General features: G+C 49.8%; 1 protein-coding gene across 3 annotated transcripts in view; it reads left to right on the top strand.

The window, feature by feature from the left end:
• The first annotated feature begins 2,605 nt into the window (after positions 1-2,605).
• NFATC2 (nuclear factor of activated T cells 2) overlaps positions 2,606-10,259 on the top strand; it is a 180,071-nt gene continuing 172,417 nt past the window's right edge. For 2 of the 3 annotated variants that reach the window (XM_074406662.1, XM_074406663.1), the window contains exon 1: positions 2,606-2,886. The gene's annotated coding sequence lies outside the window, so the exon portion shown is untranslated. The remainder of the gene's footprint in view (positions 2,887-10,259) is intronic. The other variant, XM_074406661.1, reaches the window with a different exon arrangement.

Genomic DNA, 10,259 nt, shown 5'->3' with positions numbered 1-10,259 from the left:
AGGCGAAGAGTCTTACTCCTGGCTTCGTCACTACTCATTCCTTGACTGTGGGAAGATTCTTTCTTTTCTTTCTTGCTTGCTTGCTTTCTCTTTCCTTCTTTCTTTTCTTTCTTTCTTTTTCTTTCTTTCCTTTCTTCCTTCCTTCCTTCCTTCTTTCTCTTTCCCTCCCTCCCTCCCTCCCTTCCTTTCTTTCATATTTTTAGGATTTGTTATGTGCTTTACTGTTCTTAGCACTTCAATGAAATAAACTCATTGAATCCTTACAAATCTTTCAGGACGGGATTCCTGGTGTCCCCATTTTACAAAGCAGGGTAAGTGGTGATTTGGCAAAGCCAAGCATCTGACTGTAGGGCCTGAGCTTTAAATGGCCTCTCAGTTGTTCTATGGTGATGGAAAGAGTCTGTTTCGTGCTGTCCGATTTGGTAGCCACCGGCCACGTGTGGGCTTTTGAGCATTTGACATACGGTTTGTGCAACTGAAGAACTGACACTTAGATGTAATTGTTAATTATTTAACATTTTAATAACCACCTGTGGCTTGTGGCTGCCATACTGGTTGGCACAGGGCTAACCCCTTTCAGCTATAGTCTATTACTTTGCAGTGGGGTTGTGAGTGGGAATTGACAGTGGAGAGTAGCTCAGGGCCTGGCACCTAGAAGGGACTGAGTGAGGCTTGCTGTTCACACTGTTACTAAGTGTAGCAACTGTCTTCAGAAGATAATGGTTAGCAGGCTTCCTTGGTGTCTGGATAGTGGCAAAAGGAAGTTGAGTTTCATTCATGCCTGGGATGACCAACCTAACCCAAGTTGCCTGGAATCTTCTCCGCTTTAAAACTGGAAGTCTTACATTCTCGGAGCTCCTTCAATCCCAGGCAAAGTAGGACGGTTAGTCACCCCATTCTTGCTTCAGATGGTTGGCCAAAGAGGCCTCTGGGAATGAGTCTTCCTCAATAGGCTCCGCTGAAGAGAACCCCCTCTACACCCTTAAAGGCTGCACGCCAGAATTTGCCAAGTAAATCACCAGGCAAGCCACCTGCCTGCTGTGTGCCTCAGTTTCCCTTTTGGAAAGTGGGGGAGGGGATCCCCTCTTTGCAGATTGGTTGCAAGACATTTGGTGGCTGTGTGATTTTTGACTTACTGGAGATTTAATGAGACTTCCTTACTTTGAATTCCTTGGCACACAGTAGGTGGACAGATAATGGCTGCTCTTTGGGGGAACAGCATTAAACTCAGTCTTCCCTGCTGGAGGCCACCCTGGTTGAGGAAGGCTTGAAGAGAGTCCCCTGGGCGGGGTTGGGGGTGGGGCTTTCTCAGGCCCAGTTCCAGCTGATCTCTGTGGGCCAGCATCTATCTCCAGCAGAAGTGGTTATGTCTGAAAGCTGCCCAGTGAGGCTATTGTGGGCCAGTGCTGGAAAACAGAGTGGTCCCACGGATGGAGCCAGCTGCCTCTCAATGCCTCTTTAAGTTCAAGTCTCTCTGTGAGAGCGTGCAGGGGGGGGGGTGTGTATGTGATGAGTCACCAGCCTCGGTTGCTACCCACAATTTTATCAGAGCTCACAACAGTATCTGAAGTCCATTTTCAAAGCCAGCTTTATCTTTGGGCTCAGAATTTCCCACCCTGCAGGCAGGTGAAGAGGCAGACCTAGTTCAAGTCCAGAAAAGGCATCTTGAGTGCTGCGCCTCTCCCTCTCCTCCTTCTCCCCTTCCCCACGGACCTTCCGGGGGTCCCGTGGCCTACTGCCGTGAACCATGCGTGGCATCGCACGGACTTTCTCCTGGACACCGTGCAAAGTTCATGATATCCCTTCTCTTTATTTTCCTGTTTATTCAGAGCATGTGTAAACACATGGGTTGCCTGGTTTCAGCCTCTCTTTGGCCATTTCATTATTTCTGGAGCCTCTGAGCATCACTGGAAACCTTGGATTTTCTAAATGAATCTAAAAATAAACTCTTTGAAAAAAAATTCTCAAAGTTGGAGAGTTGACACAAGGCACCGTTATTTATCTTTTCCTTCCTCCTCCTCCTCCTCTTCCTCCTCCCCACCATCCCTGAACACACAAAAATCTGGGCAGCCAGAGGCAGTGAGGGACTGGGAAGGGCCCCCCTGGGCGAACGTCCAGGAGCTTGGACAACCTGGCGTGTTGGTTTGAACCCTGGGCCGCTTTCTCCGAGAGGCGCCCGCTTGGCAAATGGGGGGCTTGGGAGTCTCGGGCATGATTTATGAAAAGCTGCCGCGGGCCAGGGAAGGCGGTGGCTGGGGCACTCCTTGCAAACAGCCGCCTGGAGCTCCTGCAGGGCCGACTTGGACACTCGCAGGCCCCCACCCCCTTCTTCTCGCCGTCGCCCGCTTCGCTCCCTCTCCCAGACTTTTCTCGCGAACAATCAGGGACTTGTGCTGGCGGCCGAAGGAGCCACGGAGCTGGCTGGCCGCGGAGGAGGCGACGTCATGGATTCCTGAGTGTGAAGTTTGCAGGAAAGCCCTTAGTTTTGGAGATGGACGGGATCCAGTGGTTTCCATGGCGCTGGATAAACAGGAGGAAACAGTGAGGGAATCCCGTTATTTTACTGCATTGAAAGCCTATAAACACGGAGCGCGGGGAAGGAAGTCGCGTTGCCTCTGGAGTAAGCCCGATCGCGGAGCCGCGCCGACTCCGCCGCGCTGGGAGCCGGGAGGCGCGCAGCTCCCGGGCCGCTCCGAGGCTCCTCGGCCAGGGCAGCCCCGCGGGCACGCGGTAGAGAAGACGGCGCCCGCTCGGCTGCTGGTCTATACAAACAGACCCCCCTTTCCAAACACCCGCCAAGCCCCCGTCCCCTCCAGATGCAGAGAGAGGCTGCGTTCAGACTGGGGCACTGCCATCCCCTCCGCATCATGGGGTCTGTGGACCAAGGTAACTGACTCTCGATCCCTTCCAGCCTTTTCCGCTCGCTCCTCCCGGCCCTTTCCTGCTGCTCCCGTCCGTCCCGGGCAGCACTTTCGGCTCCGGGCAGAGGTCGGTGCGGGAGGCCCGGGACCCTGCTCGCTCTGGGCGCACAGGCAGTGTGGCCCGCGGAGGGGCGCCCGCGCCCCGGCCAGGGAAGGGACCTTTGGGAAGGCGACTTTGGACAACTTTGCGCGGGGGCAGGGAAGCGTCGCGAGCCGGGATTCCCTAGGCCAGTCTGTCGGGAGGATTTTCCCCTCCACGGGACACCGGGAGGGATTCTCGCTACTAACCGCTGGCTGTTTAACCGTTTCAGCACTCGGCTTTTGACAGCAAATGCCATAACGCTGCAGTATTATTATTATTATTATTATTATTATTATTATTATTACTTTTTTTTCTTTTAAGAGAACAGGCTTGGCATTTTACTAGATAGTAAGTACAGTATGGAAGACTTTGCTTTCTAACAGTTACAGCAGCAGCAGAGGCTCTGGGACATTTAAACCATTTTCTTCCCCTTTTTGGATGTGCCTGCTGGATAAAGTCCTCCAGCGACCCCTTTAAAGTGCAATGTACCATCAGTTTGTTTGGGGATCTGATTACACTCTACTTTCCCTGTTTCTGCTTCTTTCCGCCTTCTCTTGGACCTAGCCCTAGTGTCACGCCACTTGGATCTTAGGGGAGGGGGTTGACTGGTCGGGACTGCGGAGGGGCTTTGGCTCCACAATAATGAATCGGTCTTTAAAAGTGGAAACGGGCAAAGCGTTGTGTTTTTCGGAGGGGAGCTCGGCGTTGGGGGCTGCGGGGCCCGGCTGCCAAGTGGGAAGGGCTTCGAGAGTGAAGTGAAATAAATTCGCGGAGGAGGAGTTAGCCTCGTGTCATAAAATCAGAGTTGAATGTAGGTTTTGTGCTCTGCGTGGCTGATTACAGTTCTGGGGAGGGGGGGAAGAAATGACAATTTCAGTAAATAAACCTGAGGCTTTCTTTTTTCTTTTTCTTTTTCTTTCTTTCTTTTTTTTTACAAACTAGATTGAAGCCAAATGCCTTGGGTTAGGTAAACCGTGTGCTTTGCCACAGCAGACCTCAATGACACATATTTTTAGCTGAGCTGCGTTTTTGAAAGCAAGACCCGGCCAGCACTTTGAACGTTTTAACGGGGACCGGTTTATCCTGTCCCCTGTCAAGCCTATGACATAATGGCCAAAAAAAATTTTACTAATATCGCATCATCTGTAAAAGCGATGCTCTCAGACAGACGACAGACATTTTAAGGGTGAGAAAGGGTTTTTACTGTCATAAATACTGAAACCGGGTGTTTGATGTTCTGATGGTGGGGGTGGAGGCCAGCCTAATGCCAAATTTAGCTCTGTTTGGAAAGAGCGAGAAAGAACTTGGATGAGAAATGGGGCTTCTGTTTTCCTGTGTGATCTGACACAAGCCTTGAATTTTCTCGAGGCTGCTAAGTCTGCGCCCAGGTGTGTGAACCAGTTCTGCTGAGGTTTCAAAGTGTGTGTATTTTGTGAGTGCATGTTCAATAGCTACCCTCCCCAGCCCATGCCCATGTGTGCAGGGATTGTGGGTATGGGCACGCCAGTGTGTCTGTGTGTGTGTGTGTGTGTGCGTGTGCATGTGTGTGTGTGTGCGCGCGTGCGCGTGTGTACATGTGGGAGACAAGGGCACCAGATTGTTCCAGGCGACCCACGCTTGGTCTGCCAAGGCAACTCACTGGACACATAGAATGCAATTCCAGGCATCAGAGACAGCTGGCTTGACACAGGCTGATCCAAATGCTTCCACTCTGCCCTGCACAGCGGTCTCTTGAGGAGAAGCCTGATGCCCCCTTACATTCAGACACAGACTCCAGTGTGCCTGCACAGGGGTGGGGTCATTAGAGAAGAGAAACATTTGCGTGTTAAAAAATACCAAACTTTCTGCGCAGAAAGCAGCACTGGCCCTGCGAACAACTGAAGATCTGAAAGAGGTGTGTTCAGTTTTATCTGAAGTGAGATGATGGAAAGTATTTCAGGAATAAACAAACACGGGGTGAGCTTTGTTCACTCCCAAACCCAGCCTCCCTGCCTTCTGCCTGCATTAGAATTTCCGCCTGGCCATGTCACAACTGTGTGATCTTGGGCAAGTGACTTAACTTCTCTGTGCCACACTTATCTGTAAAATGGAGCTGATAATTATGCCTCTCTTACAGGGTTGTTACGAGATTCAAGGAGGTAAATAAGCAGATAAAGTGCCGAAAATGGTGTGTTGCTCGTAGTCAATGCTCCATAAATAGTAGCTACAAAAACTGTTATAGGAAAGAGATGAAACAGTAACTGATGCTGGGGAGAAACCAGATTTGACGTAGACGTTCTCTGAAGAGATGCAGTACTTTATACTTTTCAAGGTACTTTTAAACTGACTGGGACTTGACAATGACACAGATGGGGTTATGATCATGGCTTGCGAAGCCTCAATTTTCTCATTTGCATAAAAGGAATAATGACAGTATCAACTTCATAGAATTGTCGAGAGCATCGTATGAAATGATGCATGCAAAATGCTTAGCTCTGCACCTAAGATGCAGTCAGCACTCACCGAATGGCATTAGTGTCTGACAGTTGAGGATAGTGAGACCCAGCTTTGCCCAAGTTCACACAGCAGATAAGGAGCACAGTGCCTGGTGCCTGGCACACAGTGAGTGCGCAGTTGTTGTCCTGGATGGTGACAGCAAACATAAACTGAGCATTGCCTGGAGTAGGACAAGGGGCTAGGTGCTCTGCATGCATTAAGTCTTTTAATTGTCATAGCACTGTAGATGATAAGTACTGCAATCATGGTGTCCTTCCTGGAGGAGGAGTCGGGGCACAGAGATGTGTGGCAATGGGCCAAGTGTTAGCTGGGAAGAAAGTGGTGGAGCTTTTCTTTGAACCCAGGCTCTTGACCATATGCTCTGCTGTCTCTGAAACTCACTAACATCATCATAATTTTTTATGCCATTTGGCAGATGAGGTGACCGAGGTGAGACCGGATGGATCCTGGTTCTGGGATCTTTCCCCAATACCATGTTGTTCCCTGACATATGCTGGGAGGGAAAGAGACATATGGGAGGATGTGGAGGATATAAGTCTCATTGCTACAAATGGGGAAACTGAGGCAGCAGCTGATTTGTGAGTTAACGAGGGCTCCTTGCTTTGACTTCCCTCAGGGAAATGAAAGCACAAGACTTCTACTCTTAGTAGAAGAATAAAGTCCCCAGCCAGCCAGTGTGGCAGCTCCAAAGCTGATGCTGCTTTCTATACTGAGAGCCTCTCCCAGGGACCCCTCCTCCTGGCTAGTCCGTCCCTTGCTACTCAGATGGCCCTTTGTCCAGGAAGTCCCTCCAGCTTGCAAGCCTCTCTTCTCAGACTCCAGAGAGAATCCCATGTTCACCAGACACTCCAACAACCAGCTTCATTTAGAACTTTCCCTGGCTTGATTACAAGCCCCCTGAGACAGGGACCAGGTCTCCTATTTCTGTGAGTCTGCACTGGGGTCCAGGTGACATTGCTACTTCCAAGAGGTTAACAGCTTGAGCTCTGAATCAGAGGTTCAAATCTTGACTCGGCCACTTGTGTGAGTTACTTCACTTGTGCCTCAGTTTCCCCATGTTAGGAAAGAGTGATATTAATATTACCCAGAATAATATTTAATAACTGTAGCAACCGGGTATAAACCAATCAGCACTATAGGAGCAGGGTCCCTAGACACTTCTCTGCTGAGCCAGGCTTTAACTATTTATTTGCCGAATTCTGGGAAGGTCCCAGACAGCGGAAGTCTCTGGAGGGTGGTAGGGAACAGGGAAACAGCAAATAATCTATGGAAGTTCTCAATCTTTTAATAAACAATATGATCCTCAAAGTACCCATTCAAAAAATAATTGCTCTCATTACTATTGTACAATTTATTATTTCAACAGTTAGTCCCTCCCAAAAAAGATCGATGCCTAAATCCAATTACTAAATACTTTTTTTGTGTGTTTTCTCATTGCATAGCTCACACTTACTATGTAAATGACTGATTATTTAGTCTTCCTGACGGGAAGAAGCCAGTCAAGTTTGTATTTTTTATTATTTATTTATTTATTTAAAATTTTTTATGTATTTTACTTGAGGTGCATACTATATCTGGCATTTCTCCCCATGTTATCCCTCCGCACCCTCCCCTGCCTCCCCACCCCTATTTTTTTTATTTTTAAGACAGGGTCTCACTCTGTCTCCCAGGATGGAGTGCAGTGGTGTGATCATGGCTCACTGCAGCCTTAACCTCCCGGGCTCAAGCAATCCTCCCACCTCAGCCTCTGGGGTAGCTGAGACTAGAGGTGTGCACCACCACACCTGGCTAATTTTTTAAATTGTTTGTAGAGATGGGGTCTTGCTATGTTGCCTAGGCTGGTCTTAAATTCTTGGTGTCAAATAATGCTCCCATCTTGGCCTCGCAAAGTGCTGAGTTTCCAGACATGAGCCACCGTGCTTGGCTGGTTCCTGTTTTTGTTCCTTTGCTAGAAGAGGAATTTGAGAATCTCTGACCACCCAGCCTGGATGGGAAGCCCCCTTTGCTCTGCTGGCCTCTGCCCTGTGCTGCCGGCATCCTGGTACTAATCACACTGATGGTCCGACTGATTTGTCCATATCCTCCAACAGATTGGAACTCCGGGAACCAGGAACCACATCTCTCTTGGTCGGCACTGTATCCTCAGTGCTAGGAGTGCCTGGCACTTAGTAGGTGCTCAGTGATTCTCTTAGTTAAAGGGATGGATGAGTGGATGAGTTATGAATGTCTGAAGCAGGGTAGAAGTTCTGTGGCTTGTTGAGACCGCAGAATTCGGACAAACTGAGGCACTGCACTCTCACTGTCTCATTCTCTTCTGCTTCCTTTTAAAAATGACAGTGACCTTTTGACTTCCACATTTTCCCAACCAGAGCTGGTGACCTCAGTGGGATTTCTCCTGGGCCATCCAGCAGGCATTTACGTTCCTGTTGTTGTCTGGAATAAATAAGCCCCCAATAACAGCAACAAACCGCAAATGAAAATGACAATGACAGCAGCCACCACTCATTGAGTGCCAAGTGTGTGCCAGGCACCATTCCAAGGGCTTTCATGTGCCACCCTAAGCATCTTCCCTCCTGTCCTGCAGTTAATGGTCCCCATTTTGCACGGGAAGATAGAGTCACTCACCAGGGTCACACCCTAGCAAGTGGCGGAGCTGGGATTGAAACCCACACCCCCATGTAGCTCCCTGACTGTAATGCTGAATAATCATAAAAAGAGGGTGATCGTCTTTTTCCTATTGGATGTATACCCTAAGGCCAGCCACTTTACAGATATGATCTCATTGGAGTCTCACACACACCCAAAAATTCCTGAGAGGTTGGCATAGAATATGATCCTCCTTTTAGAGAAGACGGAGTGGTCAAGGCATTTTATGGGGCAGCCCTGGGCCCGGCTGATGCCAAAAGTAGCAGGACCACTCAGCTAAGATGAGCTGGCGAGGAAGGCCCCAGCCCCCTGAAGGAACCAGCCTGCCGCAAAGTCTGGAGTGAGGGGAATCTCCTCACTTCTCGGCTGACTTTCGGCACCATTCAATGACTCCTGGCAGCCCCTGTCCTCTCCCTGCTCTGGCTCTCTATCACAATGAGCCTATCCAGGGGTCCTTTCCTCAGAGCTTCTCTGGGTGGCTGAAGCCAGCTGGGTGTTTCTTTCCCCTGACACTCCAGGGCTCCCACCTCCAGCAAAACGGCTGCTTTCCATACAGCCTGGCTACGCGCTCCTGCTCCTGCCCTGCCTGTGCCTGCAGGAGGCCTCCTGTCTGGGTTTCCGCTCCTTTCCTTCACATCTTTCTTGAAGGCCCAGCCCAATTTCCATGTCCCCTTAGATGCCCCCTTGACCATTTAATGTGTTTTCATCAGAATTTTTAGGGATCTACTGTGGGCCGGGCACTTTCCAAGACGCTGGGGATTCAGCGGTGAACGAGGCAGATGCAGGGTGTGCCCTCATGAGGCGTGCCAGGAAAGAGCCAGGTTGACTTCAGACGCTGTGAAGGACCAGGGACCAAAGGAACTCAAAAGGCCACTGCCATTGTTAAAAGGACAGTAGAGTTGAGAATGACTTGCGGGGTGTGTGTGTTGTGTGTGTCTGGTGGGTGGGTGGATTAGTTTCCAGTCGCTGCTGTAACAAATGACCACAAATTGAATGGCTTAAAACAACACACATTTCCTGTAATCCCAGCACTTTGGGAGGCCGAGGCGGGTGGATCACGAGGTCAAGAGATTGAGACCATCCTGGTCAACATGGTGAAACCCCGTCTCTACTAAAAATACAAAAAATGAGCTGGGCATGGTGGCGCGTGCCTGTAATCCCAGCTACTCAGGAGGCTGAGGCAGGAGAATTGCCTGAACCCAGGAGGCGGAGGTTGCGGTGAGCTGAGATCGCGCCTTTGCACTCCAGCCTGGGTAACAAGAGCGAAACTCCATCTCAAAAAAATAAAAAATAAAAAAAAAAACCCACAAAAACAAAAAAAAAAAAAACAAAAAAACAACAAAAAAACAACACACATTTATCCTCTCATAGTTCTGGAGGCCAGAAGTTTGAATCGAGTGTCACAGGGGCATGCTGTCTTTGAAGGCTCTGGGAGGAAACCCTTCCTTGTCTCTCCCGGCTTCCAGTGGCTCCTGGAGACCCGTGGCCCTCCGTGCCTGTGGCTGCATCGCTCCCATCTCTGCCTCTGTCTTCACGTGACCTTCTTCCCAAGTGCATGTGTGTTGATTCCTCTGGCGAGCGGGCGGCCGTCCTTGGCTTGGGCCCTGTTAGGTCTGATAGGACCTCATCTGAACTTGATCACGTCTCGAAGACACTATTGCCAGAAGGTCCTATTCACAGGATCTAGAGTTGGGACTTGAATGTATTTTTTGGTGGAGTAGAGAGGGACGCTTCAATCCACAAGAGTAGGATTTCTCATTCAGGCTGGATGGCCCTTCCTCTCTAAGGCAATGTCTTTTTCTGGTTGCCCCCGAACGGTGAGGAATCTGTGTGATGTCTGGAAGAAGAGCATTCCAGGCAGAATGAGCCGTAATTGCAAGGCCTGGGAAGAGGCATGTGCTTGGGGCCCAAGGAGCCCAATGGGGCGGGACCAGAAAGGGTGCGGGGAGCATGATGGAGGCAAGATCACAGGACAGGGTCACAGAGGATCTTGTAAGGAGTCTCAAGTTCATTCTCAGGGTGATCAGGAGCCCTGGGGGGATGTTTGGCTGCAGTGTGTAGTCTCAGGAACCTTTTCTTTCTTTTTTGTTTCTGTTTTGAGAGGAGTCTTGCCT

This window comes from Saimiri boliviensis, chromosome 9 (genome assembly GCF_048565385.1).
Source record: "Saimiri boliviensis isolate mSaiBol1 chromosome 9, mSaiBol1.pri, whole genome shotgun sequence".
NCBI lineage: Eukaryota > Metazoa > Chordata > Mammalia > Primates > Cebidae > Saimiri > Saimiri boliviensis.
This window is presented reverse-complemented; position numbering and strand designations above follow the sequence as displayed.